The following is a 19572-nucleotide window of genomic DNA, read 5'->3' as shown; positions in this document are numbered from 1 at the left end:
TCTTTTACAAAAAATTAAGCAGGAAATATGAATTGCTCATTCTAATATGTGCTATTTCTGATGGCATCGCAACCTTGGGCAATATGACTCTAAGGTAGTGGAGTCCAGAGTTCTTGGATGCTTTGCCAACATTTCAAGCCTGACTGTGCTTCTAAATAGCATGAAATAGCAATCTTTGTACAAAGTTTTAATATTGGGGAGACAGATTGGTCGAAAAAAAAGCAGACAGGCGCTGCTGAGATTCGAACTCAGGATCTCCTGTTTACTAGACAGGCGCTTTAACCAACTAAGCCGCAGCACCTTTTTTGCATCTGGTCTCCTTTCCTTCCTCATGTAATCATTTAGAAGTGAAATCCACTTTTTTAAGGCTGGGCTTCTGTTGCAATATAACTTTTCAAAATGTTTTCCAATTGACTGAAACTCCATTGCACAAAACGAGCATGTCATTAATCGTCGATTTAGAGTGGACTGCATTGCCCAGTGTGTGCATTGAGGAGCACATGTTCGTCTTTACTGGGGAGCAAGTTTGCACTCATGAATGTGGCAAAACATTCAAATCCGTAAGTGGGTGACCATTAAAGTCCTACATGCTGCAAATCTCTATATCTGGATACGGAATGACTGAAAAAAGTTATGTCTCCAGTGTCAAAATGTGTGTAATGCACTAGTAATTCATTTCCTTTATTGACCAGTGAGGTAGCCATGTATGGAGGTGCTGTAGAGTGAAAATCAAGTTTCAAATGGGCAGTGATCCCTGTGCCTGGATAGCTCAGTCGGTAGAGCATCAGACTTTTAATCTGAGGGTCCAGGGTTCAAGTCCCTGTTCAGGCGTACCTTTGCTTCTTTTACAAAAAATTAAGCAGGAAATATGAATTGCTCATTCTAATATGTGCTATTTCTGATGGCATCGCAACCTTGGGCAATATGACTCTAAGGTAGTGGAGTCCAGAGTTCTTGGAGGCTTTGCCAACATTTCAAGCCTGACTGTGCTTCTAAATAGCATGAAATAGCAATCTTTGTACAAAGTTTTAACATTGGGGAGACAGATTGGTCGAAAAAAAAGCAGACAGGCGCTGCTGAGATTCAAACTCAGGATCTCCTGTTTACTAGACAGGCGCTTTAACCAACTAAGCCACAGCACCTTTTTTGCATCTGGTCTCCTTTCCTACCTCATGTAATCATTTAGAAGTGAAATCCACTTTTTTTAAGGCTAGGCTTCTGTAGCAATATAACTTTTCAAAATGTTTTCCAATTGACTGAAACTCCATTGCACAAAACGAGCATGTCATTAATCGTCGATTTAGAGTGGACTGCATTGCCCAGTGTGTGCATTGAGGAGCACATGTTCGTCTTTACTGGGGAGCAAGTTTGCACTCATGAATGTGGCAAAACATTCAAATCCGTAAGTGGGTGAACATTAAAGTCCTAGATGCTGCAAATCTCTATATCTGGATACGGAATGACTGAAAAAAGTTATGTCTCCAGTGTCAAAATGTGTGTAATGCACTAGTAATTCATTTCCTTTATTGCCCAGTGAGGTAGCCATGTATGGAGGTGCTGTAGAGTGAAAATCAAGTTTCAAATGGGCAGTGATCCCTGTGCCTGGATAGCTCAGTCGGTAGAGCATCAGACTTTTCATCTGAGGGTCCAGGGTTCAAGTCCCTGTTCAGGCGTACCTTTGCTTCTTTTACAAAAAATTAAGCAGGAAATATGAATTGCTCATTCTAATATGTGCTATTTCTGATGGCATCGCAACCTTGGGCAATATGACTCTAAGGTAGTGGAGTCCAGAGTTCTTGGATGCTTTGCCAACATTTCAAGCCTGACTGTGCTTCTAAATAGCATGAAATAGCAATCTTTGTACAAAGTTTTAATATTGGGGAGACAGATTGGTCGAAAAAAAAGCAGACAGGCGCTGGTGAGATTCGAACTCAGGATCTCCTGTTTACTAGACAGGCGCTTTAACCAACTAAGCCACAGCACCTTTTTTGCATCTGGTCTCCTTTCCTTCCTCATGTAATCATTTAGAAGTGAAATCCACTTTTTTAACGCTGGGCTTCTGTTGCAATATAACTTTTCAAAATGTTTTCCAATTGACTGAAACTCCATTGCACAAAACGAGCATGTCATTAATCGTCGATTTAGAGTGGACTGCATTGCCCAGTGTGTGCATTGAGGAGCACATGTTCGTCTTTACTGGGGAGCAAGTTTGCACTCATGAATGTGGCAAAACATTCAAATCCGTAAGTGGGTGAACATTAAAGTCCTAGATGCTGCAAATCTCTATATCTGGATACGGAATGACTGAAAAAAGTTATGTCTCCAGTGTCAAAATGTGTGTAATGCACTAGTAATTAATTTCCTTTATTGACCAGTGAGGTAGCCATGTATGGAGGTGCTGTAGAGTGAAAATCAAGTTTCAAATGGGCAGTGATCCCTGTGCCTGGATAGCTCAGTCGGTAGAGCATCAGACTTTTAATCTGAGGGTCCAGGGTTCAAGTCACGGTTCAGGCGTACCTTTGCTTCTTTTACAAAAAATTAAGCAGGAAATATGAATTGCTCATTCTAATATGTGCTATTTCTGATGGCATCGCAACCTTGGGCAATATGACTCTAAGGTAGTGGAGTCCAGAGTTCTTGGAGGCTTTGCCAACATTTCAAGCCTGACTGTGCTTCTAAATAGCATGAAATAGCAATCTTTGTACAAAGTTTTAACATTGGGGAGACAGATTGGTCGAAAAAAAAGCAGACAGGCGCTGCTGACATTCAAACTCAGGATCTCCTGTTTACTAGACAGGCGCTTTAACCAACTAAGCCACAGCACCTTTTTTGCATCTGGTCTCCTTTCCTTCCTCATGTAATCATTTAGAAGTGAAATCCACTTTTTTTAAGGCTAGGCTTCTGTAGCAATATAACTTTTCAAAATGTTTTCCAATTGACTGAAACTCCATTGCACAAAACGAGCATGTCATTAATCGTCGATTTAGAGTGGACTGCATTGCCCAGTGTGTGCATTGAGGAGCACATGTTCGTCTTTACTGGGGAGCAAGTTTGCACTCATGAATGTGGCAAAACATTCAAATCCGTAAGTGGGTGACCATTAAAGTCCTACATGCTGCAAATCTCTATATCTGGATACGGAATGACTGAAAAAAGTTATGTCTCCAGTGTCAAAATGTGTGTAATGCACTAGTAATTCATTTCCTTTATTGACCAGTGAGGTAGCCATGTATGGAGGTGCTGTAGAGTGAAAATCAAGTTTCAAATGGGCAGTGATCCCTGTGCCTGGATAGCTCAGTCGGTAGAGCATCAGACTTTTAATCTGAGGGTCCAGGGTTCAAGTCCCTGTTCAGGCGTACCTTTGCTTCTTTTACAAAAAATTAAGCAGGAAATATGAATTGCTCATTCTAATATGTGCTATTTCTGATGGCATCGCAACCTTGGGCAATATGACTCTAAGGTAGTGGAGTCCAGAGTTCTTGGATGCTTTGCCAACATTTCAAGCCTGACTGTGCTTCTAAATAGCATGAAATAGCAATCTTTGTACAAAGTTTTAATATTGGGGAGACAGATTGGTCGAAAAAAAAGCAGACAGGCGCTGGTGAGATTCGAACTCAGGATCTCCTGTTTACTAGACAGGCGCTTTAACCAACTAAGCCACAGCATCTTTTTTGCATCTGGTCTCCTTTCCTTCCTCATGTAATCATTTAGAAGTGAAATCCACTTTTTTAACGCTGGGCTTCTGTTGCAATATAACTTTTCAAAATGTTTTCCAATTGACTGAAACTCCATTGCACAAAACGAGCATGTCATTAATCGTCGATTTAGAGTGGACTGCATTGCCCAGTGTGTGCATTGAGGAGCACATGTTCGTCTTTACTGGGGAGCAAGTTTGCACTCATGAATGTGGCAAAACATTCAAATCCGTAAGTGGGTGAACATTAAAGTCCTAGATGCTGCAAATCTCTATATCTGGATACGGAATGACTGAAAAAAGTTATGTCTCCAGTGTCAAAATGTGTGTAATGCACTAGTAATTAATTTCCTTTATTGACCAGTGAGGTAGCCATGTATGGAGGTGCTGTAGAGTGAAAATCAAGTTTCAAATGGGCAGTGATCCCTGTGCCTGGATAGCTCAGTCGGTAAAGCATCAGACTTTTAATCTGAGGGTCCAGGGTTCAAGTCACGGTTCAGGCGTACCTTTGCTTCTTTTACAAAAAATTAAGCAGGAAATATGAATTGCTCATTCTAATATGTGCTATTTCTGATGGCATCGCAACCTTGGGCAATATGACTCTAAGGTAGTGGAGTCCAGAGTTCTTGGAGGCTTTGCCAACATTTCAAGCCTGACTGTGCTTCTAAATAGCATGAAATAGCAATCTTTGTACAAAGTTTTAACATTGGGGAGACATATTGGTCGAAAAAAAAGCAGACAGGCGCTGCTGACATTCAAACTCAGGATCTCCTGTTTACTAGACAGGCGCTTTAACCAACTAAGCCACAGCACCTTTTTTGCATCTGGTCTCCTTTCCTTCCTCATGTAATCATTTAGAAGTGAAATCCACTTTTTTTAAGGCTAGGCTTCTGTAGCAATATAACTTTTCAAAATGTTTTCCAATTGACTGAAACTCCATTGCACAAAACGAGCATGTCATTAATCGTCGATTTAGAGTGGACTGCATTGCCCAGTGTGTGCATTGAGGAGCACATGTTCGTCTTTACTGGGGAGCAAGTTTGCACTCATGAATGTGGCAAAACATTCAAATCCGTAAGTGGGTGAACATTAAAGTCCTAGATGCTGCAAATCTCTATATCTGGATACGGAATGACTGAAAAAAGTTATGTCTCCAGTGTCAAAATGTGTGTAATGCACTAGTAATTCATTTCCTTTATTGCCCAGTGAGGTAGCCATGTATGGAGGTGCTGTAGAGTGAAAATTAAGTTTCAAATGGGCAGTAATCCCTGTGCCTGGATAGCTCAGTCGGTAGAGCATCAGACTTTTAATCTGAGGGTCCAGGGTTCAAGTCCCTGTTCAGGCGTACCTTTGCTTCTTTTACAAAAAATTAAGCAGGAAATATGAATTGCTCATTCTAATATGTGCTATTTCTGATGGCATCGCAACCTTGGGCAATATGACTCTAAGGTAGTGGAGTCCAGAGTTCTTGGATGCTTTGCCAACATTTCAAGCCTGACTGTGCTTCTAAATAGCATGAAATAGCAATCTTTGTACAAAGTTTTAATATTGGGGAGACAGATTGGTCGAAAAAAAAGCAGACAGGCGCTGCTGAGATTCGAACTCAGGATCTCCTGTTTACTAGACAGGCGCTTTAACCAACTAAGCCGCAGCACCTTTTTTGCATCTGGTCTCCTTTCCTTCCTCATGTAATCATTTAGAAGTGAAATCCACTTTTTTAAGGCTGGGCTTCTGTTGCAATATAACTTTTCAAAATGTTTTCCAATTGACTGAAACTCCATTGCACAAAACGAGCATGTCATTAATCGTCGATTTAGAGTGGACTGCATTGCCCAGTGTGTGCATTGAGGAGCACATGTTCGTCTTTACTGGGGAGCAAGTTTGCACTCATGAATGTGGCAAAACATTCAAATCCGTAAGTGGGTGACCATTAAAGTCCTACATGCTGCAAATCTCTATATCTGGATACGGAATGACTGAAAAAAGTTATGTCTCCAGTGTCAAAATGTGTGTAATGCACTAGTAATTCATTTCCTTTATTGCCCAGTGAGGTAGCCATGTATGGAGGTGCTGTAGAGTGAAAATCAAGTTTCAAATGGGCAGTGATCCCTGTGCCTGGATAGCTCAGTCGGTAGAGCATCAGACTTTTAATCTGAGGGTCCAGGGTTCAAGTCCCTGTTCAGGCGTACCTTTGCTTCTTTTACAAAAAATTAAGCAGGAAATATGAATTGCTCATTCTAATATGTGCTATTTCTGATGGCATCGCAACCTTGGGCAATATGACTCTAAGGTAGTGGAGTCCAGAGTTCTTGGAGGCTTTGCCAACATTTCAAGCCTGACTGTGCTTCTAAATAGCATGAAATAGCAATCTTTGTACAAAGTTTTAACATTGGGGAGACATATTGGTCGAAATAAAAGCAGACAGGCGCTGCTGACATTCAAACTCAGGATCTCCTGTTTACTAGACAGGCGCTTTAACCAACTAAGCCACAGCACCTTTTTTGCATCTGGTCTCCTTTCCTTCCTCATGTAATCATTTAGAAGTGAAATCCACTTTTTTAACGCTGGGCTTCTGTTGCAATATAACTTTTCAAAATGTTTTCCAATTGACTGAAACTCCATTGCACAAAACGAGCATGTCATTAATCGTCGATTTAGAGTGGACTGCATTGCCCAGTGTGTGCATTGAGGAGCACATGTTCGTCTTTACTGGGGAGAGAGTTTGCACTCATGAATGTGGCAAAACATTCAAATCCGTAAGTGGGTGAACATTAAAGTCCTAGATGCTGCAAATCTCTATATCTGGATACGGAATGACTGAAAAAAGTTATGTCTCCAGTGTCAAAATGTGTGTAATGCACTAGTAATTAATGTCCTTTATTGACCAGTGAGGTAGCCATGTATGGAGGTGCTGTAGAGTGAAAATCAAGTTTCAAATGGGCAGTGATCCCTGTGCCTGGATAGCTCAGTCGGTAGAGCATCAGACTTTTAATCTGAGGGTCCAGGGTTCAAGTCACGGTTCAGGCGTACCTTTGCTTCTTTTACAAAAAATTAAGCAGGAAATATGAATTGCTCATTCTAATATGTGCTATTTCTGATGGCATCGCAACCTTGGGCAATATGACTCTAAGGTAGTGGAGTCCAGAGTTCTTGGAGGCTTTGCCAACATTTTAAGCCTGACTGTGCTTCTAAATAGCATGAAATAGCAATCTTTGTACAAAGTTTTAACATTGGGGAGACAGATTGGTCGAAAAAAAAGCAGACAGGCGCTGCTGACATTCAAACTCAGGATCTCCTGTTTACTAGACAGGCGCTTTAACCAACTAAGCCACAGCACCTTTTTTGCATCTGGTCTCCTTTCCTTCCTCATGTAATCATTTAGAAGTGAAATCCACTTTTTTTAAGGCTAGGCTTCTGTAGCAATATAACTTTTCAAAATGTTTTCCAATTGACTGAAACTCCATTGCACAAAACGAGCATGTCATTAATCGTCGATTTAGAGTGGACTGCATTGCCCAGTGTGTGCATTGAGGAGCACATGTTCGTCTTTACTGGGGAGCAAGTTTGCACTCATGAATGTGGCAAAACATTCAAATCCGTAAGTGGGTGACCATTAAAGTCCTACATGCTGCAAATCTCTATATCTGGATACGGAATGACTGAAAAAAGTTATGTCTCCAGTGTCAAAATGTGTGTAATGCACTAGTAATTCATTTCCTTTATTGACCAGTGAGGTAGCCATGTATGGAGGTGCTGTAGAGTGAAAATCAAGTTTCAAATGGGCAGTGATCCCTGTGCCTGGATAGCTCAGTCGGTAGAGCATCAGACTTTTAATCTGAGGGTCCAGGGTTCAAGTCCCTGTTCAGGCGTACCTTTGCTTCTTTTACAAAAAATTAAGCAGGAAATATGAATTGCTCATTCTAATATGTGCTATTTCTGATGGCATCGCAACCTTGGGCAATATGACTCTAAGGTAGTGGAGTCCAGAGTTCTTGGATGCTTTGCCAACATTTCAAGCCTGACTGTGCTTCTAAATAGCATGAAATAGCAATCTTTGTACAAAGTTTTAATATTGGGGAGACAGATTGGTCGAAAAAAAAGCAGACAGGCGCTGGTGAGATTCGAACTCAGGATCTCCTGTTTACTAGACAGGCGCTTTAACCAACTAAGCCACAGCACCTTTTTTGCACCTGGTCTCCTTTCCTTCCTCATGGTATCATTTAGAAGTGAAATCCACTTTTTTAACGCTGGGCTTCTGTTGCAATATAACTTTTCAAAATGTTTTCCAATTGACTGAAACTCCATTGCACAAAACGAGCATGTCATTAATCGTCGATTTAGAGTGGACTGCATTGCCCAGTGTGTGCATTGAGGAGCACATGTTCGTCTTTACTGGGGAGCAAGTTTGCACTCATGAATGTGGCAAAACATTCAAATCCGTAAGTGGGTGAACATTAAAGTCCTAGATGCTGCAAATCTCTATATCTGGATACGGAATGACTGAAAAAAGTTATGTCTCCAGTGTCAAAATGTGTGTAATGCACTAGTAATTAATTTCCTTTATTGACCAGTGAGGTAGCCATGTATGGAGGTGCTGTAGAGTGAAAATCAAGTTTCAAATGGGCAGTGATCCCTGTGCCTGGATAGCTCAGTCGGTAGAGCATCAGACTTTTAATCTGAGGGTCCAGGGTTCAAGTCACGGTTCAGGCGTACCTTTGCTTCTTTTACAAAAAATTAAGCAGGAAATATGAATTGCTCATTCTAATATGTGCTATTTCTGATGGCATCGCAACCTTGGGCAATATGACTCTAAGGTAGTGGAGTCCAGAGTTCTTGGAGGCTTTGCCAACATTTCAAGCCTGACTGTGCTTCTAAATAGCATGAAATAGCAATCTTTGTACAAAGTTTTAACATTGGGGAGACATATTGGTCGAAAAAAAAGCAGACAGGCGCTGCTGACATTCAAACTCAGGATCTCCTGTTTACTAGACAGGCGCTTTAACCAACTAAGCCACAGCACCTTTTTTGCATCTGGTCTCCTTTCCTTCCTCATGTAATCATTTAGAAGTGAAATCCACTTTTTTTAAGGCTAGGCTTCTGTAGCAATATAACTTTTCAAAATGTTTTCCAATTGACTGAAACTCCATTGCACAAAACGAGCATGTCATTAATCGTCGATTTAGAGTGGACTGCATTGCCCAGTGTGTGCATTGAGGAGCACATGTTCGTCTTTACTGGGGAGCAAGTTTGCACTCATGAATGTGGCAAAACATTCAAATCCGTAAGTGGGTGACCATTAAAGTCCTACATGCTGCAAATCTCTATATCTGGATACGGAATGACTGAAAAAAGTTATGTCTCCAGTGTCAAAATGTGTGTAATGCACTAGTAATTCATTTCCTTTATTGACCAGTGAGGTAGCCATGTATGGAGGTGCTGTAGAGTGAAAATCAAGTTTCAAATGGGCAGTGATCCCTGTGCCTGGATAGCTCAGTCGGTAGAGCATCAGACTATTAATCTGAGGGTCCAGGGTTCAAGTCCCTGTTCAGCCGTATCTTTGCTTCTTTTACAAAAAATTAAGCAGGAAATATGAATTGCTCATTCTAATATGTGCTATTTCTGATGGCATCGCAACCTTGGGCAATATGACTCTAAGGTAGTGGAGTCCAGAGTTCTTGGATGCTTTGCCAACATTTCAAGCCTGACTGTGCTTCTAAATAGCATGAAATAGCAATCTTTGTACAAAGTTTTAATATTGGGGAGACAGATTGGTCGAAAAAAAAGCAGACAGGCGCTGCTGAGATTTGAACTCAGGATCTCCTGTTTACTAGACAGGCGCTTTAACCAACTAAGCCGCAGCACCTTTTTTGCATCTGGTCTCCTTTCCTTCCTCATGTAATCATTTAGAAGTGAAATACACTTTTTTAAGGCTGGGCTTCTGTTGCAATATAACTTTTCAAAATGTTTTCCAATTGACTGAAACTCCATTGCACAAAACGAGCATGTCATTAATCGTCGATTTAGAGTGGACTGCATTGCCCAGTGTGTGCATTGAGGAGCACATGTTCGTCTTTACTGGGGAGCAAGTTTGCACTCATGAATGTGGCAAAACATTCAAATCCGTAAGTGGGTGAACATTAAAGTCCTAGATGCTGCAAATCTCTATATCTGGATACGGAATGACTGAAAAAAGTTATGTCTCCAGTGTCAAAATGTGTGTAATGCACTAGTAATTCATTTCCTTTATTGACCAGTGAGGTAGCCATGTATGGAGGTGCTGTAGAGTGAAAATCAAGTTTCAAATGGGCAGTAATCCCTGTGCCTGGATAGCTCAGTCGGTAGAGCATCAGACTTTTAATCTGAGGGTCCAGGGTTCAAGTCCCTGTTCAGGCGTACCTTTGCTTCTTTTACAAAAAATTAAGCAGGAAATATGAATTGCTCATTCTAATATGTGCTATTTCTGATGGCATCGCAACCTTGGGCAATATGACTCTAAGGTAGTGGAGTCCAGAGTTCTTGGATGCTTTGCCAACATTTCAAGCCTGACTGTGCTTCTAAATAGCATGAAATAGCAATCTTTGTACAAAGTTTTAATATTGGGGAGACAGATTGGTCGAAAAAAAAGCAGACAGGCGCTGCTGAGATTCGAACTCAGGATCTCCTGTTTACTAGACAGGCGCTTTAACCAACTAAGCCGCAGCACCTTTTTTGCATCTTGTCTCCTTTCCTTCCTCATGTAATCATGTAGAAGTGAAATCCACTTTTTTAAGGCTGGGCTTCTGTTGCAATATAACTTTTCAAAATGTTTTCCAATTGACTGAAACTCCATTGCACAAAACGAGCATGTCAGTAATCGACGATTTAGAGTGGACTGCATTGCCCAGTGTGTGCATTGAGGAGCACATGTACGTCTTTACTGGTGAGCAAGTTTGCACTCATGAATGCGGCAAAACATTCAAATGCGTGGGCTGGATGACCATTAAAGTCCTACATGCTGCAAATCTCTATATCTGGATACGGAATGACTGAAAAAAGTTATGTCTCCAGTGTCAAAATGTGTGTAATGCACTAGTAATTCATTTCCTTTATTGACCAGTGAGGTAGCCATGTATGGAGGTGCTGTAGAGTGAAAATCAAGTTTCAAATGGCAGTGATCCCTGTGCCTGGATAGCTCAGTCGGTAGAGCATCAGACTTTTAATCTGAGGGTCCAGGGTTCAAGTCCCTGTTCAGGCGTACCTTTGCTTCTTTTACAATAAATTAAGCAGGAAATATGAATTGCTCATTCTAATATTTGCTATTTCTGATGGCATCGCAACCTTGGGCAATATGACTCTAAGGTAGTGGAGACCAAAGTTCTTGGGTGCTTTGCCAACATTTCAAGCCTGACTGTGCTTCTAAATAGCATGAAATAGCAATCTTTGTACAAAGTTTTAATATTGGGGAGACAGATTGGTCGAAAAAAAAAGCAGAGAGGCGCTGCTGAGATTCAAACTCAGGATCTCCTTTTTACTAGACAGGCGCTTTAACCAACTAAGCCACAGCACCTTTTTTGCATCTGGTCTCCTTTCCTTCCTCATGTAATCATTTAGAAGTGAAATCCACTTTTTTTTAAGGCTGGGCTTCTGTTGCAATATAACTTTTCAAAATGTTTTCCAATTGACTGAAACTCCATTGCACAAAACGAGCATGTCATTAATCGTCGATTTAGAGTGGACTGCATTGCCCAGTGTGTGCATTGAGGAGCACATGTTCGTCTTTACTGGGGAGCAAGTTTGCACTCATGAATGTGGCAAAACATTCAAATCCGTAAGTGGGTGACCATTAAAGTCCTACATGCTGCAAATCTCTATATCTGGATACGGAATGACTGAAAAAAGTTATGTCTCCAGTGTCAAAATGTGTGTAATGCACTAGTAATTCATTTCCTTTATTGACCAGTGAGGTAGCCATGTATGGAGGTGCTGTAGAGTGAAAATCAAGTTTCAAATGGGCAGTGATCCCTGTGCCTGGATAGCTCAGTCGGTAGAGCATCAGACTTTTAATCTGAGGGTCCAGGGTTCAAGTCCCTGTTCAGGCGTACCTTTGCTTCTTTTACAAAAAATTAAGCAGGAAATATGAATTGCTCATTCTAATATGTGCTATTTCTGATGGCATCGCAACCTTGGGCAATATGACTCTAAGGTAGTGGAGTCCAGAGTTCTTGGATGCTTTGCCAACATTTCAAGCCTGACTGTGCTTCTAAATAGCATGAAATAGCAAACTTTGTACAAAGTGTTAATATTGGGGAGACAGATTGGTCGAAAAAAAAGCAGACAGGCGCTGGTGAGATTCGAACTCAGGATCTCCTGTTTACTAGACAGGCGCTTTAACCAACTAAGCCACAGCACCTTTTTTGCATCTGGTCTCCTTTCCTTCCTTATGTAATCATTTAGAAGTGAAATCCACTTTTTTAACGCTGGGCTTCTGTTGCAATATAACTTTTCAAAATGTTTTCCAATTGACTGAAACTCCATTGCACAAAACGAGCATGTCATTAATCGTCGATTTAGAGTGGACTGCATTGCCCAGTGTGTGCATTGAGGAGCACATGTTCGTCTTTACTGGGGAGCAAGTTTGCACTCATGAATGTGGCAAAACATTCAAATCCGTAAGTGGGTGAACATTAAAGTCCTAGATGCTGCAAATCTCTATATCTGGATACGGAATGACTGAAAAAAGTTATGTCTCCAGTGTCAAAATGTGTGTAATGCACTAGTAATTAATTTCCTTTATTGACCAGTGAGGTAGCCATGTATGGAGGTGCTGTAGAGTGAAAATCAAGTTTCAAATGGGCAGTGATCCCTGTGCCTGGATAGCTCAGTCGGTAGAGCATCAGACTTTTAATCTGAGGGTCCAGGGTTCAAGTCACAGTTCAGGCGTACCTTTGCTTCTTTTACAAAAAATTAAGCAGGAAATATGAATTGCTCATTCTAATATGTGCTATTTCTGATGGCATCGCAACCTTGGGCAATATGACTCTAAGGTAGTGGAGTCCAGAGTTCTTGGAGGCTTTGCCAACATTTCAAGCCTGACTGTGCTTCTAAATAGCATGAAATAGCAATCTTTGTACAAAGTTTTAACATTGGGGAGACATATTGGTCGAAAAAAAAGCAGACAGGCGCTGCTGACATTCAAACTCAGGATCTCCTGTTTACTAGACAGGCGCTTTAACCAACTAAGCCACAGCACCTTTTTTGCATCTGGTCTCCTTTCCTTCCTCATGTAATCATTTAGAAGTGAAATCCACTTTTTTTAAGGCTAGGCTTCTGTAGCAATATAACTTTTCAAAATGTTTTCCAATTGACTGAAACTCCATTGCACAAAACGAGCATGTCATTAATCGTCGATTTAGAGTGGACTGCATTGCCCAGTGTGTGCATTGAGGAGCACATGTTCGTCTTTACTGGGGAGCAAGTTTGCACTCATGAATGTGGCAAAACATTCAAATCCGTAAGTGGGTGAACATTAAAGTCCTAGATGCTGCAAATCTCTATATCTGGATACGGAATGACTGAAAAAAGTTATGTCTCCAGTGTCAAAATGTGTGTAATGCACTAGTAATTCATTTCCTTTATTGCCCAGTGAGGTAGCCATGTATGGAGGTGCTGTAGAGTGAAAATCAAGTTTCAAATGGGCAGTAATCCCTGTGCCTGGATAGCTCAGTCGGTAGAGCATCAGACTTTTAATCTGAGGGTCCAGGGTTCAAGTCCCTGTTCAGGCGTACCTTTGCTTCTTTTACAAAAAATTAAGCAGGAAATATGAATTGCTCATTCTAATATGTGCTATTTCTGATGGCATCGCAACCTTGGGCAATATGACTCTAAGGTAGTGGAGTCCAGAGTTCTTGGATGCTTTGCCAACATTTCAAGCCTGAATGTGCTTCTAAATAGCATGAAATAGCAATCTTTGTACAAAGTTTTAATATTGGGGAGACAGATTGGTCGAAAAAAAAGCAGACAGGCGCTGCTGAGATTCGAACTCAGGATCTCCTGTTTACTAGACAGGCGCTTTAACCAACTAAGCCGCAGCACCTTTTTTGCATCTGGTCTCCTTTCCTTCCTCATGTAATCATTTAGAAGTGAAATCCACTTTTTTAAGGCTGGGCTTCTGTTGCAATATAACTTTTCAAAATGTTTTCCAATTGACTGAAACTCCATTGCACAAAACGAGCATGTCATTAATCGTCGATTTAGAGTGGACTGCATTGCCCAGTGTGTGCATTGAGGAGCACATGTTCGTCTTTACTGGGGAGCAAGTTTGCACTCATGAATGTGGCAAAACATTCAAATCCGTAAGTGGGTGACCATTAAAGTCCTACATGCTGCAAATCTCTATATCTGGATACGGAATGACTGAAAAAAGTTATGTCTCCAGTGTCAAAATGTGTGTAATGCACTAGTAATTCATTTCCTTTATTGACCAGTGAGGTAGCCATGTATGGAGGTGCTGTAGAGTGAAAATCAAGTTTCAAATGGGCAGTGATCCCTGTGCCTGGATAGCTCAGTCGGTAGAGCATCAGACTTTTAATCTGAGGGTCCAGGGTTCAAGTCCCTGTTCAGGCGTACCTTTGCTTCTTTTACAAAAAATTAAGCAGGAAATATGAATTGCTCATTCTAATATGTGCTATTTCTGATGGCATCGCAACCTTGGGCAATATGACTCCAAGGTAGTGGAGTCCAGAGTTCTTGGAGGCTTTGCCAACATTTCAAGCCTGACTGTGCTTCTAAATAGCATGAAATAGCAATCTTTGTACAAAGTTTTAACATTGGGGAGACATATTGGTCGAAAAAAAAGCAGACAGGCGCTGCTGACATTCAAACTCAGGATCTCCTGTTTACTAGACAGGCGCTTTAACCAACTAAGCCACAGCACCTTTTTTGCATCTGGTCTCCTTTCCTTCCTCATGTAATCATTTAGAAGTGAAATCCACTTTTTTTAAGGCTAGGCTTCTGTAGCAATATAACTTTTCAAAATGTTTTCCAATTGACTGAAACTCCATTGCACAAAACGAGCATGTCATTAATCGTCGATTTAGAGTGGACTGCATTGCCCAGTGTGTGCATTGAGGAGCACATGTTCGTCTTTACTGGGGAGCAAGTTTGCACTCATGAATGTGGCAAAACATTCAAATCCGTAAGTGGGTGAACATTAAAGTCCTAGATGCTGCAAATCTCTATATCTGGATACGGAATGACTGAAAAAAGTTATGTCTCCAGTGTCAAAATGTGTGTAATGCACTAGTAATTCATTTCCTTTATTGCCCAGTGAGGTAGCCATGTATGGAGGTGCTGTAGAGTGAAAATCAAGTTTCAAATGGGCAGTAATCCCTGTGCCTGGATAGCTCAGTCGGTAGAGCATCAGACTTTTAATCTGAGGGTCCAGGGTTCAAGTCCCTGTTCAGGCGTACCTTTGCTTCTTTTACAAAAAATTAAGCAGGAAATATGAATTGCTCATTCTAATATGTGCTATTTCTGATGGCATCGCAACCTTGGGCAATATGACTCTAAGGTAGTGGAGTCCAGAGTTCTTGGATGCTTTGCCAACATTTCAAGCCTGAATGTGCTTCTAAATAGCATGAAATAGCAATCTTTGTACAAAGTTTTAATATTGGGGAGACAGATTGGTCGAAAAAAAAGCAGACAGGCGCTGCTGAGATTCGAACTCAGGATCTCCTGTTTACTAGACAGGCGCTTTAACCAACTAAGCCGCAGCACCTTTTTTGCATCTGGTCTCCTTTCCTTCCTCATGTAATCATTTAGAAGTGAAATCCACTTTTTTAAGGCTGGGCTTCTGTTGCAATATAACTTTTCAAAATGTTTTCCAATTGACTGAAACTCCATTGCACAAAACGAGCATGTCATTAATCGTCGATTTAGAGTGGACTGCATTGCCCAGTGTGTGCATTGAGGAGCACATGTTCGTCTTTACTGGGGAGCAAGTTTGCACTCATGAATGTGGCAAAACATTCAAATCCGTAAGTGGGTGACCATTAAAGTCCTACATGCTGCAAATCTCTATATCTGGATACGGAATGACTGAAAAAAGTTATGTCTCCAGTGTCAAAATGTGTGTAATGCACTAGTAATTCATTTCCTTTATTGACCAGTGAGGTAGCCATGTATGGAGGTGCTGTAGAGTGAAAATCAAGTTTCAAATGGGCAGTGATCCCTGTGCCTGGATAGCTCAGTCGGTAGAGCATCAGACTTTTAATCTGAGGGTCCAGGGTTCAAGTCCCTGTTCAGGCGTACCTTTGCTTCTTTTACAAAAAATTAAGCAGGAAATATGAATTGCTCATTCTAATATGTGCTATTTCTGATGGCATCGCAACCTTGGGCAATATGACTCCAAGGTAGTGGAGTCCAGAGTTCTTGGAGGCTTTGCCAACATTTCAAGCCTGACTGTGCTTCTAAATAGCATGAAATAGCAATCTTTGTACAAAGTTTTAACATTGGGGAGACATATTGGTCGAAAAAAAAGCAGACAGGCGCTGCTGACATTCAAACTCAGGATCTCCTGTTTACTAGACAGGCGCTTTAACCAACTAAGCCACAGCACCTTTTTTGCATCTGGTCTCCTTTCCTTCCTCATGTAATCATTTAGAAGTGAAATCCACTTTTTTTAAGGCTAGGCTTCTGTAGCAATATAACTTTTCAAAATGTTTTCCAATTGACTGAAACTCCATTGCACAAAACGAGCATGTCATTAATCGTCGATTTAGAGTGGACTGCATTGCCCAGTGTGTGCATTGAGGAGCACATGTTCGTCTTTACTGGGGAGCAAGTTTGCACTCATGAATGTGGCAAAACATTCAAATCCGTAAGTGGGTGAACATTAAAGTCCTAGATGCTGCAAATCTCTATATCTGGATACGGAATGACTGAAAAAAGTTATGTCTCCAGTGTCAAAATGTGTGTAATGCACTAGTAATTCATTTCCTTTATTGCCCAGTGAGGTAGCCATGTATGGAGGTGCTGTAGAGTGAAAATCAAGTTTCAAATGGGCAGTAATCCCTGTGCCTGGATAGCTCAGTCGGTAGAGCATCAGACTTTTAATCTGAGGGTCCAGGGTTCAAGTCCCTGTTCAGGCGTACCTTTGCTTCTTTTACAAAAAATTAAGCAGGAAATATGAATTGCTCATTCTAATATGTGCTATTTCTGATGGCATCGCAACCTTGGGCAATATGACTCTAAGGTAGTGGAGTCCAGAGTTCTTGGATGCTTTGCCAACATTTCAAGCCTGACTGTGCTTCTAAATAGCATGAAATAGCAATCTTTGTACAAAGTTTTAATATTGGGGAGACAGATTGGTCGAAAAAAAAGCAGACAGGCGCTGCTGAGATTCGAACTCAGGATCTCCTGTTTACTAGACAGGCGCTTTAACCAACTAAGCCGCAGCACCTTTTTTGCATCTGGTCTCCTTTCCTTCCTCATGTAATCATTTAGAAGTGAAATCCACTTTTTTAAGGCTGGGCTTCTGTTGCAATATAACTTTTCAAAATGTTTTCCAATTGACTGAAACTCCATTGCACAAAACGAGCATGTCATTAATCGTCGATTTAGAGTGGACTGCATTGCCCAGTGTGTGCATTGAGGAGCACATGTTCGTCTTTACTGGGGAGCAAGTTTGCACTCATGAATGTGGCAAAACATTCAAATCCGTAAGTGGGTGACCATTAAAGTCCTACATGCTGCAAATCTCTATATCTGGATACGGAATGACTGAAAAAAGTTATGTCTCCAGTGTCAAAATGTGTGTAATGCACTAGTAATTCATTTCCTTTATTGACCAGTGAGGTAGCCATGTATGGAGGTGCTGTAGAGTGAAAATCAAGTTTCAAATGGGCAGTGATCCCTGTGCCTGGATAGCTCAGTCGGTAGAGCATCAGACTTTTAATCTGAGGGTCCAGGGTTCAAGTCCCTGTTCAGGCGTACCTTTGCTTCTTTTACAAAAAATTAAGCAGGAAATATGAATTGCTCATTCTAATATGTGCTATTTCTGATGGCATCGCAACCTTGGGCAATATGACTCTAAGGTAGTGGAGTCCAGAGTTCTTGGAGGCTTTGCCAACATTTCAAGCCTGACTGTGCTTCTAAATAGCATGAAATAGCAATCTTTGTACAAAGTTTTAACATTGGGGAGACAGATTGGTCGAAAAAAAAGCAGACAGGCGCTGCTGAGATTCAAACTCAGGATCTCCTGTTTACTAGACAGGCGCTTTAACCAACTAAGCCACAGCACCTTTTTTGCATCTGGTCTCCTTTCCTTCCTCATGTAATCATTTAGAAGTGAAATCCACTTTTTTTAAGGCTAGGCTTCTGTAGCAATATAACTTTTCAAAATGTTTTCCAATTGACTGAAACTCCATTGCACAAAACGAGCATGTCATTAATCGTCGATTTAGAGTGGACTGCATTGCCCAGTGTGTGCATTGAGGAGCACATGTTCGTCTTTACTGGGGAGCAAGTTTGCACTCATGAATGTGGCAAAACATTCAAATCCGTAAGTGGGTGAACATAAAAGTCCTAGATGCTGCAAATCTCTATATCTGGATACGGAATGACTGAAAAAAGTTATGTCTCCAGTGTCAAAATGTGTGTAATGCACTAGTAATTCATTTCCTTTATTGCCCAGTAAGGTAGCCATGTATGGAGGTGCTGTAGAGTGAAAATCAAGTTTCAAATGGGCAGTGATCCCTGTGCCTGGATAGCTCAGTCGGTAGAGCATCAGACTTTTCATCTGAGGGTCCAGGGTTCAAGTCCCTGTTCAGGCGTACCTTTGCTTCTTTTACAAAAAATTAAGCAGGAAATATGAATTGCTCATTCTAATATGTGCTATTTCTGATGGCATCGCAACCTTGGGCAATATGACTCTAAGGTAGTGGAGTCCAGAGTTCTTGGATGCTTTGCCAACATTTCAAGCCTGACTGTGCTTCTAAATAGCATGAAATAGCAATCTTTGTACAAAGTTTTAATATTGGGGAGACAGATTGGTCGAAAAAAAAGCAGACAGGCGCTGGTGAGATTCGAACTCAGGATCTCCTGTTTACTAGACAGGCGCTTTAACCAACTAAGCCACAGCACCTTTTTTGCATCTGGTCTCCTTTCCTTCCTCATGTAATCATTTAGAAGTGAAATCCACTTTTTTAACGCTGGGCTTCTGTTGCAATATAACTTTTCAAAATGTTTTCCAATTGACTGAAACTCCATTGCACAAAACGAGCATGTCATTAATCGTCGATTTAGAGTGGACTGCATTGCCCAGTGTGTGCATTGAGGAGCACATGTTCGTCTTTACTGGGGAGCAAGTTTGCACTCATGAATGTGGCAAAACATTCAAATCCGTAAGTGGGTGAACATTAAAGTCCTATATGCTGCAAATCTCTATATCTGGATACGGAATGACTGAAAAAAGTTATGTCTCCAGTGTCAAAATGTGTGTAATGCACTAGTAATTAATTTCCTTTATTGACCAGTGAGGTAGCCATGTATGGAGGTGCTGTAGAGTGAAAATCAAGTTTCAAATGGGCAGTGATCCCTGTGCCTGGATAGCTCAGTCGGTAGAGCATCAGACTTTTAATCTGAGGGTCCAGGGTTCAAGTCACGGTTCAGGCGTACCTTTGCTTCTTTTACAAAAAATTAAGCAGGAAATATGAATTGCTCATTCTAATATGTGCTATTTCTGATGGCATCGCAACCTTGGGCAATATGACTCTAAGGTAGTGGAGTCCAGAGTTCTTGGAGGCTTTGCCAACATTTCAAGCCTGACTGTGCTTCTAAATAGCATGAAATAGCAATCTTTGTACAAAGTTTTAACATTGGGGAGACAGATTGGTCGAAAA

General features: G+C 41.1%; 15 non-coding genes across 15 annotated transcripts; all 15 read left to right on the top strand.

Moving 5' to 3' along the window:
• The first annotated feature begins 758 nt into the window (after window positions 1-758).
• TRNAK-UUU (transfer RNA lysine (anticodon UUU)) lies at window positions 759-831 on the top strand. The gene has a single exon. It is a non-coding gene; the product is annotated as a tRNA-Lys (tRNA).
• Window positions 832-3283: 2452 nt separating this feature from the next.
• Window positions 3284-3356, top strand: TRNAK-UUU (transfer RNA lysine (anticodon UUU)). Its single transcript has one exon. It is a non-coding gene; the product is annotated as a tRNA-Lys (tRNA).
• Window positions 3357-4966: 1610 nt separating this feature from the next.
• Window positions 4967-5039, top strand: TRNAK-UUU (transfer RNA lysine (anticodon UUU)). The gene has a single exon. It is a non-coding gene; the product is annotated as a tRNA-Lys (tRNA).
• Window positions 5040-5807: 768 nt separating this feature from the next.
• Window positions 5808-5880, top strand: TRNAK-UUU (transfer RNA lysine (anticodon UUU)). The gene has a single exon. It is a non-coding gene; the product is annotated as a tRNA-Lys (tRNA).
• Window positions 5881-7490: 1610 nt separating this feature from the next.
• TRNAK-UUU (transfer RNA lysine (anticodon UUU)) lies at window positions 7491-7563 on the top strand. The gene has a single exon. It is a non-coding gene; the product is annotated as a tRNA-Lys (tRNA).
• A 1610-nt stretch (window positions 7564-9173) lies between these two features.
• Window positions 9174-9246, top strand: TRNAN-AUU (transfer RNA asparagine (anticodon AUU)). The gene has a single exon. It is a non-coding gene; the product is annotated as a tRNA-Asn (tRNA).
• Window positions 9247-10014: 768 nt separating this feature from the next.
• TRNAK-UUU (transfer RNA lysine (anticodon UUU)) lies at window positions 10015-10087 on the top strand. Its single transcript has one exon. It is a non-coding gene; the product is annotated as a tRNA-Lys (tRNA).
• Window positions 10088-10855: 768 nt separating this feature from the next.
• TRNAK-UUU (transfer RNA lysine (anticodon UUU)) lies at window positions 10856-10928 on the top strand. Its single transcript has one exon. It is a non-coding gene; the product is annotated as a tRNA-Lys (tRNA).
• A 771-nt stretch (window positions 10929-11699) lies between these two features.
• TRNAK-UUU (transfer RNA lysine (anticodon UUU)) lies at window positions 11700-11772 on the top strand. Its single transcript has one exon. It is a non-coding gene; the product is annotated as a tRNA-Lys (tRNA).
• A 1610-nt stretch (window positions 11773-13382) lies between these two features.
• TRNAK-UUU (transfer RNA lysine (anticodon UUU)) lies at window positions 13383-13455 on the top strand. Its single transcript has one exon. It is a non-coding gene; the product is annotated as a tRNA-Lys (tRNA).
• Window positions 13456-14223: 768 nt separating this feature from the next.
• TRNAK-UUU (transfer RNA lysine (anticodon UUU)) lies at window positions 14224-14296 on the top strand. The gene has a single exon. It is a non-coding gene; the product is annotated as a tRNA-Lys (tRNA).
• Window positions 14297-15065: 769 nt separating this feature from the next.
• Window positions 15066-15138, top strand: TRNAK-UUU (transfer RNA lysine (anticodon UUU)). The gene has a single exon. It is a non-coding gene; the product is annotated as a tRNA-Lys (tRNA).
• A 768-nt stretch (window positions 15139-15906) lies between these two features.
• On the top strand, window positions 15907-15979 carry TRNAK-UUU (transfer RNA lysine (anticodon UUU)). Its single transcript has one exon. It is a non-coding gene; the product is annotated as a tRNA-Lys (tRNA).
• Window positions 15980-16748: 769 nt separating this feature from the next.
• Window positions 16749-16821, top strand: TRNAK-UUU (transfer RNA lysine (anticodon UUU)). Its single transcript has one exon. It is a non-coding gene; the product is annotated as a tRNA-Lys (tRNA).
• A 768-nt stretch (window positions 16822-17589) lies between these two features.
• TRNAK-UUU (transfer RNA lysine (anticodon UUU)) lies at window positions 17590-17662 on the top strand. Its single transcript has one exon. It is a non-coding gene; the product is annotated as a tRNA-Lys (tRNA).
• The last annotated feature ends 1910 nt before the right edge of the window (window positions 17663-19572 follow it).

This window comes from Ambystoma mexicanum, unplaced genomic scaffold, assembly GCF_040938575.1.
Source record: "Ambystoma mexicanum isolate Mex_15411 unplaced genomic scaffold, UKY_AmexF1_1 Mex_scaf1, whole genome shotgun sequence".
Taxonomy (NCBI): domain Eukaryota; kingdom Metazoa; phylum Chordata; class Amphibia; order Caudata; family Ambystomatidae; genus Ambystoma; species Ambystoma mexicanum.
The sequence above is the reverse complement of the archived record's forward strand: the minus strand, read 5'-3'. Positions and strand labels throughout refer to the sequence as shown.